The following is a 22,500-nucleotide window of genomic DNA, read 5'->3' as shown; positions in this document are numbered from 1 at the left end:
AAAAAACCATAGGAAAAAGTTCATGCACTGACAAACAAATAAAAATCCAGATTTCTATTTGATATTGCTATAAAGAATATAACGAATAGCAGTAAAATTCCTCATCAGACTCCTTACAGATTTTAAAAGCATAAGATTGAAACTTGAACACCTGTTAAGATTTCCGGTCACAGTTGCACACGGAACCCTTAGCAAGCGCTCGAAGCGTCTGAACAGGAAATTATTCCTAAATGATGCAGTTCTATTTGTGCGTTTCGCTCACCAGCTGTGCCGCCTCGAATGTTTACAAACAATAAAGGCACTTCCGCCTTAAGGCTTCCGTGAAGTTTTATTCCGTGACGGCCAAGAATAATAAAAGGGAAGCAGACCCACTTACCGCTCACCAACGGCAAATGCGCTCTTAAAAGCACATTCAACATTCTCCTACCTCTCACCCCTGCCACCTGGTATTTGTTTACCCTTAGGAATGTTGAGTAATTTTTTTTTATCTCCCTTCGCTTCCTCCTGCTGGCAATGTAGGGCTCAGGTGAAGAAAGAACGCAAAACCAGGAGGAGCTAAAGGAGGGGGCAGGAGAAACTTGTAGGTTGGACTTATCGACCCGAAAGCAAATAGGGTAGGGTTTTCTCCCCGTTTTCTTCCCGGGTACGAGGAAAAATGTCTAGTTTCGTCTCCTAGAAAAAGTATGTCGATTTCCTTCGTTTTCCTGCCAGTTTCCTCTCCAAACGCTCCTGTTACTTCCACGTCTATTTATGCTGAAAGAATGTCCTCCTCATCTCCGGACGGATTTTCACGTGAAATGAAATGTTGACTAACATTAGAATCAAAAGGAAAACGTTAATCACTCTTTTTCTTGTAGCCAAATGAACTCCGAATTCAAAACCCATGATCTTCCTTGAAATGAGATCGCGTCTGCAGAGTTCATAGCACGATTTGGTTTAATACCATTTTAATCAACTTACTTCATTTTCATGAACTCGCATAAATGTATACATTCAGCAGGTATCAGTAACTATTCACTCATAATAAAATATTAATTCTCTATTAAAAGTACCAAGATATTTCTACATCACGCTCACCCCTACAAACACATTTTTTTAAATACTGCATATGTAAGCTAACATGCATTATAAACAAAAGGAATTATATACAAGTAGCAGTATTTAAATATATTAGGAATTGTAATCCCATAATCAATTTCATAGAAATCAAAACAGCAGAGTTCACAAAGATTTTTTAAATTATCATCCTAGCAACAGTAATGAACGAAATTTTTTTTCAGGGTCTGTTGTATATGTATGTATGGTGTATGTTTGTTTATATGTTATGTATGTTCATGTATAGGTATATTATAGTGTATAACCAACTTTTATATGTGTATATATCTATTTAATATGGTTAATGTATACTGTGTCTACTTAAATAAATTATCTAGTAATATTATTATTATGTAGGTTATGTAATATGTTATTATGTGTATATATAGATTATATATAATTATATATAATATATACTGATTAATCTAAAATATAAAAATGTCGAAAATACTTGCAAATTATAATAAAAAACGTGGTGTATGTAATGTAATGTATGGTATGTATGTGTATATATATTATATATATATATATATATATATCTATTTCTTTTATGTGCAGATGTTTTGTGTGTGTGTGTGTGTCACGTAGGTTATTTACTCCTGAAGCAAAGCAATGAATCTGCCATTTTCAGAAAGCTCGATGAAACTGGTCGTTAAATGTGGCTCGTAGAACCAAGTATATGTTTACAAATGCTACATAAAATACGTGGTTTTATTCGGTTGCCATGGTAGGAAAAATTCGAAGTTGGCCGCCTTGGAAGCAGAGCAATTTTCTATTCAAGGATGGATGAGGAAAATCAAATGGCAAAGAAACCCGTAAGAAAACAAAACTAAGCTAACTAATGGTTATTTCTTAACACTTAATAGCCAACTTCTACCAGGAGGTTCATATGATAGATACAGCGAATACCGTCATACTAAAGCAAAGAGAAAGCCAAGTAAGGGGGAAGGGTATGAGGAGGGCAACATTCTGTTGAAGAAGAGAGGAGTTGGCGTTGAAGCTTTAAAGGCCGATCAAAATATGGATGCAAAACCCAAAGGAAGGCTCCCAAATGATGAGAAGAGATCATTTTGTAGAATGACGTGAGCAAATGCGAAAAAGGGAGGTAAAAAAAACAAAAAAACAACATGACTGGTATTCCAGCAAGTAAAATAAAGAGGTATCGTGCGCTGTAACATACTTGACACCACTTTTCCTGGTATGGCAGATCTGTAGCCGACATTGCAGTCTTGTTAAGAGCAATCCTGAGATGCAACACCTGCTAAGAGGAGCAATGCAAGTCTCTGTTGGTTGGGCAGTCTGGAGGTCCAGACCTAACTTACTACTACTCGCTCTAGGCACGGCTGCGTGCTAACCGGTTTAGTAAGTTAAGGAGACCGCTGGTTTCTTTGTATGGTTTTTACGTTGCATGGAACCAGTGGTTATTCAGCAACGGGACCAACGACTTTACGTGGCTTCCGAACCACTTCGAGAGTGAACTTCTACCACCAGAAATACACATATCTCACTCCTTAATGGAATGCCCGAGATTCGAACTCGCTGCCACCGAGGTGGCACGCCAACGCCATAACGACCACGTCACTGAGGCGCTAGGAGACCGCTGGGAACAGGCGATTTGGCACGGCTGGTTGGGGTCCAAACTAACGTTTTGGCGCCGAAACCATTTTTCCATTTGATTGCCGTCTTACACACATTTTTCAAGGGGACCTTTAAAAACCCTTGATCATAATTACCAAATCAAGAAATTATCAATTTTTTATTATCATTATACAGAATTAACCCGTATTTATATAGAACAAACCAATAGGGCCACTGACTTTGAAGAAGTTACAGAAGGCAACAGGAAGTCCAGAAAGAAGAGATAAGTTATTACAAAAGAAAAAAATGTGATTGATTGATTAATCATGAAATTTAGGTCTTGAGAACCATGCGCATGAACCCATCGGGATTATTCAGCGCCCGAAAAATAAAGATAAATCAATAACTGATATTATTATTATCATAAGAATAGTTTAAGCAGACCACTGAGCTGATTTTCAGCTCTCATAGGGCTGGCCCGAAGGATTTGATAAAATGCCAGGTATAGGCCAAAGGCCAGGAACTACGACCAAATAGGTCATATAGTATAATGCTCAATAAATTAAAATTAAGTAAAATAAAAACTGCATAGAGGCAGAGGCTTTCACACTAGAACTTAAAACAGGCAATAAATACATTTACTCACGTTTCCATACATACTAAAAAAAGGTTATTAAAATTAACAAAAAGTCAAGAAACTCTTAAAATTATTATCTAAAATTCATTAATTGCTCTGAGGTTTTTGTATATACTTATTTTTATATTTCATTAATTAAATCAGTTTCTTAAAAAAGTCATAATCGGAACCATTGAAAATGTGAAAGATTCTGACAAAATTTCTTTTATTGTTTTACTTCCAAAAGTTGACAGTCTCTGCTTGTCATACTTTGGACATTCACACAATACAGTTATCAATACCTTGCACTCTGAGCACTGCGGACCAGGGTCACGTGGGCTGCTCATTAAGTGCCCATGTGTCAGACGAGTGTGGCCTATACGTAGACGTGTCAGGATTACTTGTGTCTCTCTCTCTCTGATATATGGAGCTCCATTTCGTAACGTCAGGTTTTATTTGTTTTAGTTTATTACTTCAGGTTCTTCGTTCCATATATTTTGCCATTTATTTACAATGCTTGTTTTTATATAAGCTAAAAAGTCACTAACAGGGATGTTTACATTTGTTCTCATCATTGGGACTGCTTCCTTGCCTGCTTTATCAGCTTCATTTCCTTTTATTCCGACATGGGCAGGGATCCAACATATTTCGATATTTTTTCCCTTACTATATAATTTATGGAGTAAAATTTTTATCTGTTGCACAATATTATTTTTTGGATTATAACTTTTAATGGCTTCTATAGCGCTTCTAGAGTCGCTATAAATCACAAAATTGTTAAAGTAGTGTTCTTTGATTATTTTTATGGCCAAGGTTATTGCACATAACTCTGCTGTAAATACTGAGGCATTATTGGGGAGAGAGAACTGGTATGTTTCATCCTGGGACACTACAGCATATCCTACTCCGTATTCTGATTTGGATCCATCTGTATATATTGCATAATGTGGACCTTTTCGACTTAAGTGCTCTATTGTATGTTGTCTCTGATGTTCTGGGGTATAGGAATGCTTTTTTGATAGAGATTTTAATTTTGTGCAAATTTTTATTTTATTTATAATCCAAGGAGGAGGTACTATTGGAGGTAGTTGGATATTTGTATTCAATGCCTCAAACAATCTTCTTGATCTAATTGGAAAAGGTGGTGAATGATTGTTAATAAATACATCCCTTAGTTCAAATAATTTTTTGGTTGGTAAATCACTTGACTGAATTCTTAGGGCACTTTTCATCATTACTAACTCAATGGAGAGAGAGAGAGAGGTAGTTCACCACATTCAACCTGTAAGGAAGAGGTTGGTGATGATTTAAAAGCTCCCGTACATATTCCAAGTCCTTCATTATGAACTGGGTCCAACATTTCAGTAATGCGTTTGAAGCTGAGCCGTATATTTCACTTCCGTAGTCAGTGATAGACAGCACTGTTGCTTTATATAGCAATGTAAGGGTTTGTCTATCAGCTCCCCAATTAGTGTTTGATAATTTTCTAATTAGATTCAACGCTCTTTTACATTTTGATTTCACATATGTTATGTGGGTATTCCAGTTCAAGTGCGTATCAAATACTAATTTGTATTCTTTGATTTCTGATTTTCAAATCTATTTCTTCACCTTTCTTCCCTCTTTTATTTTTATAAAATATGATTGCTTGAGTCTTATTTATGGACAGTTTAAATCCTACAGATGAGGTCCATTCATCTATTTTTATTATAGATTTGTTAATAATGCGCTCTGCATGTTTAATGCGAGATGCTGAATAATACATGGCAAAATCATCCATATAAAGGTTGCTTTTAATTCTGGTGGGTAGATAGAATTTACTAATTTCATTAATTGCTAAGGTAAATAGTGTGCCACTAAGGACACTTCCTTGTGGAACACCATTTTCAAGTGGGAATGTTCTGGACAAAGCACCATTAGTTTTCACCTGAAAACTTCGATTTGTTAGAAAACTTTGGATGAACATGGGTAAATGTCCATGGACGTTGTTGTTTTGTAATGCTTTTAATATAGGATACCTCCATTTAGTGTCATAAACCTTTTCTATGTCAAAAAAGACTGCCACAGTTATCGGTTTTTCGTTCAAATCCTCTGCGTAAATGGTCTTCTAGGATAGAGAGAGAATCTAATGTAGACCTGTTACACTGTGACCCAAATTGAGTGGAAGTTAAAATTTTGTTTTCTCGAATGTGCCATGTTAGTCGAGCATTCACCATCTTTTCAAGTAATTTGCATAAGCAACTTGTTAGAGATATTGGTCTGTAATTATTAATATTGCTTGGATCCTTTCCAGGTTTGGGGATAGGAATTATTATAGCTTTACGCCATTCATCAGGAAATAAATTTCTAAGCCATAAATGGTTATAAAATTGTAATAAGCATGACTTTGCCAGAGGTGCTAAGTGGTCGATCATCTCAAAGCAAATATTGTCACCTCCAGGAACAGATTTATTGTTGTTCGAGAGAGCATATTCCAACTCTTCCATATTAAATTTTCTGTTATAATATATATCTTCTGGTGTTTTGAAATTTATTGTTTTTAGTTCTTCATTAGTTTTCTTTGTGCGGAAGTGTTCATCTAAATTTTTATTCGCTACTTACATTCGCTAAGTTTTCTCCTATTATATTACTTATTTCTTTTGGATCAAGTATTCTTTTTCCATCTTTCAATATGTCTAGGTGGTTTAACTTGGGTACCATTTATTTTTCTGAATTTTTCCCATATTTTTTTGTATGGGAGTATTATTAGAGAGATCTGATACACATTTCCTACATGAAATTATTCTTCCTTGAATTACTTCCTTTTTAAATTTTGCAGATATTTTGTTGTATATAGGCTTTAATGTATCAATTTCTAGTAGTAATATAGTAATTTTTTGTAAATTTCCTTCTAATATTGGTAATGTTTTATTTATTTTACTGAACTTTCTATTTAAATTATGTAGCTGTCTCCCTATTGAGTGTTTTATATTAATCAATTCTGTTGGTTTATCAGACCACCATGGGACTTTGTGCTTTGTTGGATGGGACTTTGACTTTGGTATTGCTTGATCAGCAGCCTTTTTAATGAAATCAACAGGAATTTTGTTAGTTTCATTATGGTCTTTTAAATATTCAGATGGTTGGATATTTCTTGTGTGCATTTTATATTTCTCCCAATCTGCTTTATTAATGTTATAATGATAAACATGTTTTGCAGGATTAATATGTAGTAAGGGTATTAATATTGGGAAATGATCACTGGTGTGTAAGTCATCAACTATATTCCAATCTATTCTGTCAACTACATTTGTTGTACAAAGAGTTAGGTCTACTCAAGAAAATGTTCTATGTGTTTTCGAAAAATATGTACTAATTTCGTCATCATTTATACAGCACATGTCGTTTGACTCCATGAACTCTTCAATTTTACTCTCTGCTCTATTTGAGATTGTACAGTTACAGTCCCATATCGTGTTGTGAGCATTAAAATCCCCTACTATCAATGTAAGTTCTCTGGCATTGCCAAACAAATCCTTCAGTTTTTCTATGTCATAATTTCTGTTAGGTTGTTGTATATGTTATAAATTACATAATTATAGTTTTTTATTCGTATTTTGATGCTTGATATTTGCAAGTCAGCAAAGTTTACAGGTACCCTGTCATAACATACTTTGCTATGTACATATATAGCAGTACCTAAATTTCCTTCTTCTCTAGATGTAGATACTAAGGTATATTTACTGATTGTTGATATTGTTTTATTGACATGTTGTAAACAGATCACTGGTTTGTATTCTTTCAGTAAGCGTTGTAATTCTCCCAAATGTAATCAGGTCTGGAGACCATTTATGTTCCATTGTATTATATAATTATTGAAAATATTATGTTAAGAGTGTTTAAGCATTACCTTCTTGTTGCGGTTTATCTATTTGCATTTTTTCTAAAATTTTAGTTACGACATTTATTTGCTTTTCCTTATAAGACATTAGATGTCCAATGCACATACAGCCTTTTTTGTGGGTCTCTAGACTAGTGGTTTCTTTACTTCTATATCTTATAAAATTTCATACAATGTTTGTTGAAATGTCTTTTATGTTTCTGTTTTTGTTGCATAATTCGATGAAACATTCATTACATCCACACGTGTTTTTATGTGTTCTCCTTTTTTCATTTACTCTTAGTGCACCAATTACTGGTGATGGAGTAATCTCTTCTCCCTTCACATAATCTTTTTTGTCTATGGTGTTCTCCTCTACTATTTCTTTATTGCTCTGGGTATTTCCGTCCATTTCTTCTATTATTAGCTTAGGAGACAAAAGTATGTTCTTAACATTTTCTGGTCTGTGCACTTTTTGCGGATACTTGGTCTTTGCTTTAACAGATTCCTCTCTAATAATTGTTGGCTTTTTGGTTTTGGTTGGAGTTCTCTCTAAAGGTCTCTTTTTATCTTTAGCCTCCAGCTCATTATAATTATCTTGTAATGTTTCAGTGATACATGTATCATTCTCTTGTGTTTCCATTTCCTCCAATGTCTCAAATGAATTTGAACACAAAGTTGCACAAGTTTCTTGGTTTCTTGCTATATTAGTTTCCTGTAAAGTTATTTTTTCTTCTGATTTATCTATTAGGGGTTTGTTACTTCCATTTTTGTTTCATTCCTTGAGTTCATTACAGTAGAGAACATTTGCTTCCTAGCGGAATCATGCATTCCTCTAACTCTCAACTGGCTTCTCTTATTGGCATTTGGTTCACCACACTCCCACTGCATGGTATGTTTGTCAGATCCACAATACGCACAAATCGATATATTTCTGCAAGTTTTCCATGTATGCCCATATTTAAAACAGTTTTGGCACTGTAGTGGTTTTGGAACATGAGGTCTCAGTTCTCTGTTTTGGCCAATTATTTTAATTTTGAAAGGCAATTCTTGGCCTTCAAATGTTATTTTTGCTATTTTCAATGTCTTTTCATTACTTTGTCTACTGGCCACACTGTATACTTCACAATCTTGTACATTGTTGTACCTTTTTTTTAAGGAAATCCAGGAAAATATTTTTTTCTATTGGTTCTTCATTTTAGGAAGTACTACAGTGCCCTGAACACGTTAATATTGTCATGATTTCTTATCGTTACTTATATATTGTCTATGTTCTTTATGGTTAAATAATTTTCGGATTAATTTTTTGTAGTGGTTTCTATTAACCACTCCTGTTCTTTTATTTGTCTAAATGACATTTCTGTGGTTGGGTGCCTACTTAACAAATAATTTTCCAATCTTAATGCAAATATTTTTCTGTCAGTTTCCAAGGTCAAGAACCTTGACCAACTTCCACTCCCAAAGAGGGAGTCGAAGTAAGTCAAGGTTGGGTCAATTCTAAATTTACTATTTCTTTGTGGCTTGTATGGTATTAAAGTTTTAATACCAGCCTATTCTTCATTACCTGGGTTTTCCTTAGAATAGTCCATTGCCATACCATAAGTCGTAGGGAGTTTTGTTTTATTTTCCATATATAAAATATTTCGTCCAGGATGAGATCCCTCTCACTAAGGAGGCCCAACTGAGGGAGGAGCAATACTGTTACGCTGTGGTAACTGCCCTGGGACACTCACCTGGATATAAGCCATACCCACAGTGCCTTAGGGGTCGCCAGTCCCATGAGATCAGACCCAGCGCTGCAGGCATGGCACGGCATAAAAATTTCCCCTCACTCGACCAGGTCAGGTACTCTAGTTTTACGAGTGGAGTGGCATGCCGTCCAACTCCACCCTCCATCAAGTTAAAAGAGCAGCCAATTCAATAGTCCAAAACTACGCCAAGGCAGTCAACGAAAGAAGAAGAAGGGAAGGGGGAAAATTTATAAGAGGAGGAGTAAAGGAGTTAAAGGTCCCAATGTTCAGTTGGATCCACAGCAGAGAGCGTAGGCATAAAGGGGCATACTCTCTCTGAGGTGGATCCCTAAGCCCCCCACCTCGTCAAGGAGTTGGGATCAGGGGGTAATAACTGATAAATGGATAAACGAGGTAAAATATGTTAAAGTAGTAATGCAGCGCATCTTCGCTTGAACTTTTGAGGTTCTAACTAACTGCACAACATCCTCAGGGAGACTGTTCTTTAGTCCAACGATGTGAGGAGAAATAAGAGACCTCTGGAAATGTGAAGTTCGACAGTGTAGCACAGTTTCTGCACATTGGTTCTGCTGTTCACAACAGCAAAATCTGTTCGTTCTCGGGAGTCACAGAAAAATCAGTTATCAATTGCCAGAGTGTAATTCCTATTTGAACCTACCACCAAGAATCACCATCTAAAGGAGATCATTCTTTGGCAGAAGCAGGCATCCACACCGGAGAAAAGTATTCTAGTACAGAAAGGGAAAATTACCTAAAAAAAATTGAATTGATTTTATCGTGTTATAAATATATGAGGACTTATGTACATGATCTAATTAATAGCGACATTTCCTGACATTTTCATTAGATTTTTCTCAAAAGTAAAATGTGAGGAGTCAAAAGTTACGCCAAGTATAGTCAAAGCCTCACCAGAGTCCAGTCCACTTGAAGGGGAGGATGGTGTGGAAAATCAGCACCAGATCTACTAATCAAGAGTGTTTACTGAACTGAATTGAATGTAGGATTTATCCCATAGGCCAAACACTGGGATCTATGAGCACATTAAGCGCTGAAACGGAAATTGACGGTAAAAGGTTTGAAAGGTGTAACTGGAGAAAAACCTCAAAGCAGTTGCACTATGAATTAAATGTTAGGAGAGGGTGGAAAGTCAGATGGAAGCAAGGGAAAATGAAAAAAGAGGTTCAGCAAAAGGAATGACAGGGGTTCCAGCTAGGGGCCGAAGGTACGCTGCAAAGATCCTCAAGTTACGTCTACAGTGCACCGCATCAGGTGCGCTGACGGCTATAACCCCCTACGGTGTTTAGTTTTACTAGAGTTCAGCCTTATCTCCCAGAGAATACACCATGCCACGAATGAGCCTTAGGGTATTTGATTCCTCATAAGTGGAGAGTGTATTACACCCAAAAGTGTTGCATCATCGGCGTACTGCTCAATCTTGTCCTGGGTAACAACCATATCGCTTGTATACATTATAAAAACAGCAGACCAAGAACACTACCTTGTGGAACACATGACACGCTAAAGATCCTCATCATCAGCAACTCGTTGCTGCCTACCTGTAAGGAAATCTTGAAGTAATCCAAACTGACAACTTTTTGCAGTTTTTGACGATCAACAGATTTAATTTTATGTTTATCAAAGTTATGTGATAGCTGTAATTTTTTTGAAGTTTCTCCTTTGTTTCCCTTAAAGCTAATGTTTCTGGTAAAAATATGCTTGCTAAGAGTTACTCATTTTAAAGTTGATCTTCTGAGGAGGTCACGTATTTCAACAAATTTCCCAAAACGAGAGTCCCATAAGAGGCAGAACTTGGTGTGGTGTGACTAAGTGCAGAGAGATTGTCATTTAAAGAATGATCAAGGACACGATTTAATTGAGCATCATATGACTACTGATTCGAAATAAACTTCCACTTCCTTGGGATCATAAAGGAACCCTAAACACTGTAAAGAGACGAAGTGAGACGTGAGAGGTGTATTTGGTATGGTATACTATAAATAAAACCAGATCCTGACTCCAGTAATTATAATGGAGATTATATCTCAGCTGAATAATTGACCACAAAGTTCTATGCATATTGATTTAAGGCTTTAATAAGGGTCAAGTTTCGCGACTAGAAGGGGAATATTTTGTTCATCTTCTGTCAATAATGAAAATTTAGTTAAAGACACCGTAGCATTACCTAGATCCTAGAATGACATTAAAATTGTGAAATCTTTTGAAGCTGTTTCGCTTAACATAAAAAAAACTGTTCAAGTTTTATTAAAGCTCCCCATGATTTTTTGACAAGCCATACACAAGGTTTCTTCATAATCATCAAAAAAGCTCATTTAGTCTTTTATATCTATTTTTTATCTATTTGATTTTAATGTATTCTTTATTTTTTTAGTTTTATTTAATAACTCTAATTGTAGTGATCAACAGATCTCATTTAGACATTTGGTCTCCAAAGGCTTAAATATTAGTAAAGCCTATGAGCTAAGAAAAATATTTTAAAATTCCTTTTTAAGCACGCTTTCATTATAATATACTAAAAATAAAAGAAATACTTTTTTGAGACACACCAAGATTTTCTTACAATTCACCATGCCTACAAAAATAAATGCGTGGTGTCAAACATGGTAGAAAATGCTATAAAGAGCGAAGTATATTTTTTTTTATTTACTGCAGCATGTCCTTTCATGTTTGGCGCCCACACTTTTATTTTTGTTGACATGATTAATTGTGAAAAAATCACGGTCTAAAAAAAAAAAAAAAAAGTTTTTTACTTTTCAGAGCATTTCAATAAAAACGTGCTTTCATTTGTTCTATTTTATACTTTTTAGTTTTGACAGTTGAACATGATATCCTGTTGAGCCAAAGAAGGTTTGAAAAATCTCCAGAGTTATTAACTTATTCAACTGTGTCAAAACCAGATATGAAAACTTGGAAGATTTCAAATCCTGAGATACAGGGAGAGGTCACTGTGGGGTCACTAAAGGTCACTGCTGACCTACTGATTATGCAAGGTCGTATTGTCAAGGGTATTGAATAGCCATACAAAATTTCCAGTCCATCAGATGAGGGGAACAGGTCGAAAATTGGATTACAAGATTAAACCCAAGCAGATGGACAGACGCTGAAGTCAAGTAAAATATAAGAGTTTAAAAAACGAAATGAGCGTGATATAATTAATGTTCAACCATGAAGCGACGCTGAAGGACACTGAGTAACGAAGTGGGTAAGACGAAAAATTGAAGATATATACAGCTGAAACAGATATTCTTATGAAACAGAATGAGCCGGAATAAGGTTATGATGAGGAAAAGAAATGTTTTGACAAGCCTGCAAAAGCAATAAATTTTCAACACTTATATAAAACACTGGGTACTAAATGCTAGTCTAATATATTTTATTGTTTTAAGTCAGGGAAACCATTAGATAGGCAATAAATTGCCCGCACCTTTATCATCCGACAGAATTTTTTTCTTTTTTTTTTTAAACCCAATATCACACTGTATTGTTCAAAATCATGACATAAAAACATTTAATTTGGGCAGCGTCTTCGTCGCAAAAGTATTTTCCTACAACAAAAGTTGGGACACGTTAAAAGAGCATATTCTTAAATGCCTCTTCGCTGCATCAGTTATAAATCTATGACCTTGCAAAATCAGGCAAGCAAATAAATTGGGACAATGATGGTGTTGTTTCTAATGCTACCCCCTTTAACAGTTGCTTCCGTTGAAATTGCATGTAATTATTCTCAGCAAATTCTTCATTGCGTGAAATATTTGAAAAGATTCAAAGAATCATCTTAATGTCAATCGAGGGCAGGTCATGACGTGTGTGTGACGCACATTAGAAACATCTCTGCAACTTCATAAACTGCATCGTGACCTTTTACACTTTTCCTATTGCATACTGTGTGTGTGTGCGTTATTTTTAGCCTACATTCTACCTTGGGGCATTAACTGGGAAAACTAATGCAACGCTGGCCAGAATACAATACTGACATCGATGACAATTGTATGCTGTAATGCGTTCCTATCGCGAACTTTGTAAGATGTGAAAGATAAAAAGTACATATTACACTAACATCATAAAGTAACGTGTTAACTGTATGGATACATCTGAATACCCACCATTTAAATTAAATCACCTTTGCAATTATATATATTATATATATATATATATATATATATATATACATTAAGCTACAAATGCCCTTCAATATCCAATTCGCTCTACCTAGGAATTAATATATTTTAAAATACTATGTTAACCGAAGGGAAATTTTTTAGTTAATAACAACTTCGTCCTCTCGTGGATTTGAACCAGCGCACTGAGGAGTAATCAGGTGTTCAGTGATTTTACCGACTTGGCCAACAAGTGAGATATAAGTTGATACCGATTCCGACCTTACAAATCACTGTCGAACTCAGGTATTTTTAATTAGAATCGATATCCACCCACCTCTGCCATGTTAAAAATAACCCCTAACGTTAACAAATATGAAAATATATCAATTCCGAGGTAGAGCGAATTGGATATTAAAGGACACTTGTAGCTTAATGCATGTATACGAATCATGGTGAAGTGATGAAAATTCACGGTATGGCTACGCGTAGCAAACGTAAGACTTTGATAACATGGCAGAAGTGGATGGATATAGATTCTAATTACATTTACCTGAGTTCGACAGTGATTTGTAAGGTCGGAATCGGTATCAACTTATATCTCACTTGTTGGCAAAGTCGATGACATCACTGGACACCTGATTACTCCTAAGTGCGCTGGTCGAATCCACGAGAGGACGAAAGTATTATCAAACAAAAAATCCCATTCAGTTAACTTATATGAAAATACATTACTTATAAGTTAGAGCGAATTGGATATTAAAGGACATTTGTACCTTAATGCAAGTATGTGAATCACGGTGCTGTGATAAAAATTCATATATATTTATAATATATATATATATATATATATATATATATATATATGTATATACATACATACACACACACGTATAGACATACATTATATATATATATATATATATATATATATATACCACACACGTGTATAGACATACAATTATATATATATATATATATATATATATATATATAATATATATATTAATAAACCAACTTATATTTGACTTGCATTGCAGCGCATAAGACGAAAATTCCAGGAATTTAGCCCCCCTTGGGAGCGGCAGTGATATGGGGTATTTGTGTGGTGTGTCCTAAGGAGAGCGGTGCGTAAGGAAGGGTGTTGGACACTTAAAATGAAAGAAGCGCCCTATACATGGAGGTTGAGCTCACTCTTTTGAGGCAAACGAAAAGCACTCTCACACTCCTTTAGAACGCTCAAAATATAGCAAATCCATATTCACTCCTTCGTGTTGCATAATACATAATCATGCCAAGACTAAGAACAAGCCTTATATACCACCGTATAGCCTGTACATGCCTAAGGAAAAAAGGGGGGGTGGGGTGAGAAGGAGAGAATAAACACTAAAAAATATGTGACAAGTTCTATAGACAGATTCAAAATCAATCGCCTTGTTTATGATTAATATGATTTTCATGTCCATCAATAATGGCCGACTTCAGAACTTGCAAATCACCAATACTGTCAAGGATGAAAATATTCAAACTGACTTATCTACGGCCGCATATATCTCACTCAATTGCTGAGGCCGTTGATGCAAAATTAATACTCATTCCTTATTCTGTCTAGTGAGTTTTACCTTCTGTGCTTTAACTTGAATAAAAGTTGCAGTAGCGATTCTCATTGGTGCTAATATTAATTTTTAAAATCTACCTTGCTGAGATTACCCATTAAAATAACACACTGAATTTTAACATTTCTGAAACGTTCATGAATTGTTGTCAGGACTCAGCTATTTTCAAATGAACAGAATCGTTACATTGCTTTGGCAAGAAAACCTACCAATATTTCTTCCTCTGCATCGTCTTAGTCTGTCCAAAACTATAAAGTAAGAAAATCATTTTCACATACATATTTTCAAGAGTATAATTGGGGATAAACCTGTTGCAAGTAGACATACAGAAAAGAATTTAGGATATCCAAATTCTGTACTACACAATGTATTACGCACGCTAAACGGAATTCTTTATAGTAGCAAGAGAGAGCGAGAGAGTTACAAAACAAAAACCTGTTTTTACTACCATATTTTAACTACTTCAGAGTGATCAATCTCTCCTTAAGAACTGAGTTAATGTGGCACTGAAGACCTACAATGCAAGGAAATAAGCGCTTAAAACAACAGTACAAAGTTGGATGATTATATTAAATCCCATCTAAGTCTTTTGACAACTTTTGTCTCTTTGTCAAACTGGAAAAGATAATTAAAACTATAAAAAAAATTATAAAATATTTACGGAGTACTGTACTATTTTCGTTTTAAATTTATATTAACAATGCCCTAAATCATATAAAAGGAAATTTTTTTTCTGAATATTAACCAAGGAATGTATAAAATCGAGCGATTTAATTTTGTAACGATGTAAAATGAATAGATCTCAAGGAGACCCGCCCACAGATAAACGTGAACGAGTATACTGCCTCTCCTGTTTTTTCTACTTCAGATCTTAATATTTTCCAAGGTATTTGAATATTACGGCACAATATATATATAACCCTATATATATATATATATATATATATATATATATATATATATATATATATATACATACATACATACATACTCACACATATATGTTTAAATGTGAGCGTGTGCAGTATACTGTATGAACATTTACCAAGTCTGTAATGAGCATTAAAACGTTTCTAACCAGATACAAGGCAAAGATATTTTCGGGTCACGATTCAAATATTCTCCTCTAACGTACAAATAGATGCATTCCAAAGTGCATGGAAGATTTCCGCGGTTGGACTCCAAGACTGTTCCTTAATAACAAAAATATTAGGGTGTTCATCTTGTTTCAAAAATTTATTTCGAGAGATAAAATGGTTGTAATTGGTGAAATATCTTTAAAAAAATTCTGGTGGAAAGTTTCAATATGAGTTTCTTATTTAGTTATATACTTAATATTACGTTAGTCATCCATACCAGTCTGGGAATGATGTGCTCATATTTAGTGCGCTTAGTCACTATTCCTTTTCCTTCTCTGATAATTATTTCAGTCACAGTTCTGTTAAAGTCAGCCTCATAACTTGTGTCTGGTCTTTTCTTCCCACATAAGCTTGGTAGAAATCAGTTATATCAGACTGAATGATCAGCGACTGTTTTTTTCCCTTAAGTACCTAAAATATTCTCCGCACACAGTTTTCTCCAGAATCTCATAACCTGTCTTCCTCGAGGAGCCAGAGTTGTTTGCACATCCCATTGAACTAGCTATTTTGAGAAACCGACAGAGCAGAGCCGAGTCTATTTCTGTAGTCCCCCATACTTCCAATAGCAATATATTTTGTATTTACATATGCTACTTAGGGTAAAAGGTTCACTACAAATGGCGTTATGAAAGAAAGGCAATTATAGCTGTGATGTCATGAGCTTTTCCAGAATGGGGATCACTCTGTTGTTTGGGAAAATCAAACAAAAAATCCGCCAACGCCTGAGGTTTGGTGAGAGACAATCACACGGATCGCCAGCTGTCACCTTCCATTGACTCTTCTCCCTTTTTCCTTTGCTTCTTCGCGGGAAAGGGATTATCACCATGGTAGAAAATACATCATGAAGTATTTATTTATAGTGAAGCATGCAACAGGAAAAAGTCCTTCCTCGAATTATAGTTGAAGAATTTGCGAATACAATACTAATTATCTGCACTTTTTTTATTGGGAGATTTTCTCAAGAGTGTGACCACCCAGATCTAGGACGTGGCACTTTTTATACAAGCATAAAGGCAACAGCCATTCAGACACCCGTTTATGTAGCTGCACATTCTCTGAAGAGTGATATAAAAGCAGCACAGCCTACCACATAATATACAATCATTTCTAAAGCTCAGCTACATAAATCACAGACTTCGTGCTTAGTAGGTCCTGCTTGTACAGTACATAGTACTTGCCACGGAAGTAAAAAATCTTTAACGTGATACGTTACTAAATCTGGGCTAAGCAAAACGACTTTAAGGGCAATTCAAAGTAATGCAGATGAAATTTAGATTAAAAACCGAACTAGGTGCAAACTAAATATGAATATCATTGCCGGTACTGAAAGGCGTGCGTCCATAATCTGACATGAAATAGAAAACGGCTAAATATTAGCAGAGCCCCGTTGGATGATAAATCTGTTAGAAGAATTTTTATAGCTCCTTTAGCTTTGGAATCTGACGTTACTGAAACCATTCACGCCGTTTACGTTTCTATTCTTAGTTACTATACCACCAATGCCATCATCATCGCCGTCATCACTGTCTTCTGCGCCATTCACTTCTCTCTGACAAACAAAACTAAAAGCTGCATTTAGGGAAGGAGACGAAAAACCGTCGGTCTACATTCAATGATCTGAAAGAAAAGGCCGTTTGATCTCTGGGTCTTCCAATGAAAAGGCCGTGCTTCGCCCAACCCCTCGAAGTAAAAACCTGCCCAAGGCAGTGATCGATGACGCGTGTCAACATGCACCAAATGAATGGCATCCAGGGATAAACACTGCAGTGATGTCATAAAGATAGTGTGGGTTTGTCTAGGGAAATGTTTTCAAGTACTCCTCAAGATGCAGGACTGAAGCTGAAGCGACATATTGCGGTTGGGTGTCAGATAGTAGCTGCAGTAAATTTGTAGTTGAAGGGAAAATTATTTTTGGTGATTGCGATGTGACGACCGCCTTGCGCTAAATCAAGAAAATAAGATTTTTCGAGATATGTAAAAGGGCGTTTGCTATAATATGTCGAAACGCTTACTAGAAATTCGATTAGGAAATTTCTTACAGTAGAATCTCTTCGGTTAACTTCCCTAGTTAAAGCTCATGATAGCCACGGTCTAGGTATACCTAGACCGTGATGATATAAACTTTTAAACGGAAGCGTCAATAAGTCAGCAGTTGTCTGTCGAGCGATAGAACCTGCCTTATTTGCCATTTGCCGGGATACCGGATACCGACTAATAAAAATACGTTTTGTTTATCCTGATGCAAGGGGACCGACAATTGGAAATGTCTTGTTTACCCTGGAATTTGAGGGGAAAGCAAGCTAGGAAAACATCGCTATGTACTCTTATGAGATGAGAGCCGAAAATAAGTGGAGCCGGAACGCTTTGGTATGATTCCTACCATCTTTCCCGGAGATGATTTCCTCCGTTACTCCTTTAAGAACATTGCAGCCAATTTCATTACCAGATTATAATCAGTGAACTACACTTCGGTCGGGATTCTCAAGTCCTCGTTTTCGTTTTCCTCATTAAAAGTGTCAAGAAAATCTGAAATCACAAACCATTATTTTTCTCACCGAGAGAGTCATGGAAGAAAAAAAATGAATGCATTTCAATAGCTTAATCTAACCTAATCTAAAACGAGTCTAACATCGCGTGTTCACCTCACGATATTTCTGTAGACTTAGTCCAAAACCTAACAGATTTCCGCATTTACGTAACTACACTAATGGGCCTGAAATCACATTAAGTTAACCATTCTGGTGAAATATTACATTATTCAGGATCCACTCACTTCCACTCACTAACTTAGGCATTACGCTGGAGTGTGGAATGAAAAATGAGTATCCGGGTTGGTAACAATTAACATTTCATAACAGATAAGCGGGTCAACGAGATTTCTTTTCGCTCAGTAATTGGTTGACAGACAAATATTCACTTCATGTTTTATGACAATTTACAATTTAGGTGCGACGAAAAGAATAAGAGTAGCATTAGACAGATTATATATATATAATGCTACTCAGTACTTTCTTATTACATTAATTATATTCTTTCCCGAATAGCACAGAACTGGGTTTTATATCGTTATTTCGTGGAACGTGTCATGCTATATATATATATATATATATATATATATATATATATATATATATATATATATATATATATATATATATATAATATTAATATGGCACGTTCCACGAAATAACGATATAAAATCCAGTTGTTCTATTCGGCAAAGAATATAATTAACGCAATAAGAAAGCAAAGTATCTTACTGAAATACATACATTAACATGGGACAGGACAAGATTTCAAACACAAGTTTGCTTGGAGCAAAGTGGGTGGATAATTCAGAGAGTAAACATTCAAGTAGATGAAATGTATGGAAGAGTTGCGTACGGTTTCAACGCATTTCCATCTCACGAAAAAGTAAATAACTTGAAGCTTATTCACTTTCGCTGTCAAGCTTGGCTTCACGAATTTTGGTGCGCACCGAGGTGGTGTCTGGCAGCCTCACAATATAGCAGGTAATCCCTTGTGCTTAGCAAACAAGAGGCTCTTGGTAAAGCTGCCTCTTAAACAAAGTTAACAAACATAAAAATAGGCGTCAGAAAACAGAATAAATGTCAAGTGAGGAACGATTTTAAGCAACAACATTGTGGGGTCGCTAGATGATACCTAGGTTTCCGCGATAAGTAATGAAATACGTGAAGCCAACCGTACTTGTAAAGGTTCCCCCACCCCGCATCCTTATACACAAACACACACACACACACACAAAGTCCGAATTATCAACCTGAACTGAGTAGTTAACTTTAACCTGAGGCTTTTTTTTTTTAACACGGTTAGTTACCCTTTTAGTTTGGACTAATCAGCCAGCCCTCTTCCTCACTTTGGAGGTAGTAACAGCTTCAACAACAATATATTCTCTTTAGAGCAAAACAATGACAAAAGAGTCTTGACATTCACGATCTATAAAGAAGAATGAGTACTTAAATATTTCCCTTAATATTACTATCTTGTCATGTTGAAATATATACCAATCTTCAACAGATTCATGAAAAACCACCATGTTATTTCATGAAAATTAGTATCTCATCAGTAACTGCTCTTGGCTTTTATGAAAGCCCATCAATCAGCTACTGACGACAGTCAGACTTTTCAGGAAGCCACCTGCGCTGACATGAAATCATGTCGCAGACTTCCAAATAATAACATGCTCCTACTTGGCGATAGAGAGAGAGAGAGAGAGAGAGAGAGAGAGAGAGAGAGAGAGAGAGAGAGACAAACTGGTGACAGAATACAAGATCTTTCGCAGTCAGTCAGCAGAAAAATTATCACAAAGCAGCTACCGTTTTACAAAATCAATTGAGGTTGAAAGATCGTGCAACATTTGAGGTTGATCTTCAGATGGGAACTAACCCAGGTGCTGGATTAACCAGGTAGAGGCTAAGGACAGTATCAAGAGCTACCGATAATCTTTAGTTTTTTTCTTAAAATCCCATTCTAACATCTCGTGTAGAAGTAAAGTATATAGATCTGGATTAAATCAACATTACTTTCAGTTGCTAGCTGCGTTAATGCAGATTCTAGGAGATTTCTAGTAGCAGTATTATTACATCTTATATTACTCTGGGACCAACCAATTCATGAGACTTACACTCAGATATACTGAGAAGAACATTATTATTTTGGCCAACTCTGAACGAAATTTTATTTATTCTGGTACTTAATTCCTTTCTGGTATGGCCCAAGTAAAAGTGAATCACATGGGATTTTATCTAAAAAAAAATGTTTGTTCTGTTCACGAAAATTCTTATAACCGTGTTTGCCCTCTGTTATTATATGATTTTCTACATTGTTTTGAAAGACTCAAAGTCCGTGAAACTATCAAAGGGTGGTCTTAGTGAAATATATACCTGGAGACAAGCATATGTGTAAATGTATGAGTATATGCATGTCAAATAGATCTGTGAATATTCAGAGAAATATGCATCAATATATTTGAAAAACTGAAACACTGGAACAGATGATAAACCAGATAGTCTTGATTACTAGCAACGTAAAGAGCAAAAACGATAATATGAGAAAGAATTAAAACATATTTAATGGATACAGTTGACCTTCCTCTTTCGAGACAGTTACGCAAGATAATAAATCTGAGATGAGAGTTTTCACAGAATTATAAAATCTAAATAACATAAAAGAATGAAGCAAAGCCATCCTTAAAATATGATATATACATCCGACAAGTGTAAAAACATGTGAAAACCCAGGAAAAACATGTGAATAAAGGGCAATTCTCAATAATAGTTACAAATTTCCTTTTCTTTTGAGAAACTCAATATAATTTACAAGGAACTCATTTTGGCTAGGCTGAAGAACACAAAAAATATTTACATTAACGAAAGCAGATCATATTGCGAGAAAATATTCAGAACAGCACTCTGCAGGAGAGAGAGAGAGAGAGAGAGAGAGAGAGAGAGAGAGAGAGAGGAGAGAGAGAGAGAGAGAGAGAGAGTCGAGGTCACTTTTATGTGCACACTGAATAAAGGAATCGGGAAGAGAAGCATTCCAGTGTCCAGTGTTTCTGTGCCGTTGCTGGAAGCCTCTGACGCTCTCACTACATGAGTCAGGCCACAGCAGTGAGTCAGTCGCAAAAATCCATCTGCCTCGTTGACACAATTAGAGGACTGAATAAATATTGGTGAGATAATCATTTATCTTTTATGACCGCAGACATATTTTGGTAGTTTGTTTGAACTCATGGCCATAAAATATTGTAATACATTCGTAAAAGGCACAATTGAAGTCATTCCACCTTTAACTAGAAAACATTCTAGGGTAGATATTGTCAAGTATGTCAGCCAATAGGCCAGACCATTTAGAAAAAGTAATTACTTAATAGTTTTTCACACAAAAATAATGACCTAAGAAATATGTGGAAAAACAAAGTCTCCTCGCCAGTGAAATGGAAAAGTAAGCGATGCTATAAAATTTATGATCATAAATTTTTTCAACAGAAATCTCACAACAAGAAACACTAAATGTGCAACGGCTAAGTATTTATATATCATACGATGCCTCTACATTCAAGAGTGCTCTATTGTGCTCAAAAACGGGCAAATGACACTGAACCTTAACGTTCGAAATGTCATTCGCGTGAAAAAGAGAAAGATAAGTAATCTTCTCGTTGCGGGATGCTAAATCGTGTCCGAACATCGTAAGAGTCAAGGCAAAAAGAGCTTTTCTATAATGTGAAGTAGAAAAGAAATTCCCTTTTCAGCGTTTAACAACTTTTGATCTTAGGTCTTCAAGTGAGCATCCGCCTCCAAACTAAACCGATTACCCGGAACGAGGCGAGAAATATTTATCGCCTCAGATAATATCTCCAAAGAAAAGAATGCGATGAACATAGTGGAGAGAAACAAACCCGTCACGAAAAACTTCATTATCGGGAAATTAAGGGTCGCCGCTAAACTTCCGGTATATATACCTGCGCAGGTCTGCCTACACAGGCATAACTTCGCCACAAACTATAGTTTTTTTCAGCCTTGGCGTAAAAAGGCGATGATGCTCTGGCAATAATCGGCCAGCTGGTAGCAATACTCATGTAAATAAATAAACGCCTAAAACATACGTCCCGTGAAGGAGTGGTTGTTTTTCATTTAACATATGATGTTAACAAAGAATAAGCTTTATTTGTTCCACTACTATATTGAATATTTATTTTGGTCTCATTGTAA

General features: G+C 35.7%; 1 long non-coding RNA gene across 1 annotated transcript in view; it reads right to left on the bottom strand.

Moving 5' to 3' along the window:
- Window positions 1-22,500, bottom strand: part of LOC135215685 (uncharacterized) — a 330,613-nt gene that overhangs the window by 187,636 nt on the left and 120,477 nt on the right. The gene's annotated exons all lie outside the window — the stretch shown is intronic.

Source organism: Macrobrachium nipponense, chromosome 5 (genome assembly GCF_015104395.2).
Source record: "Macrobrachium nipponense isolate FS-2020 chromosome 5, ASM1510439v2, whole genome shotgun sequence".
NCBI lineage: Eukaryota > Metazoa > Arthropoda > Malacostraca > Decapoda > Palaemonidae > Macrobrachium > Macrobrachium nipponense.
This window is presented reverse-complemented; position numbering and strand designations above follow the sequence as displayed.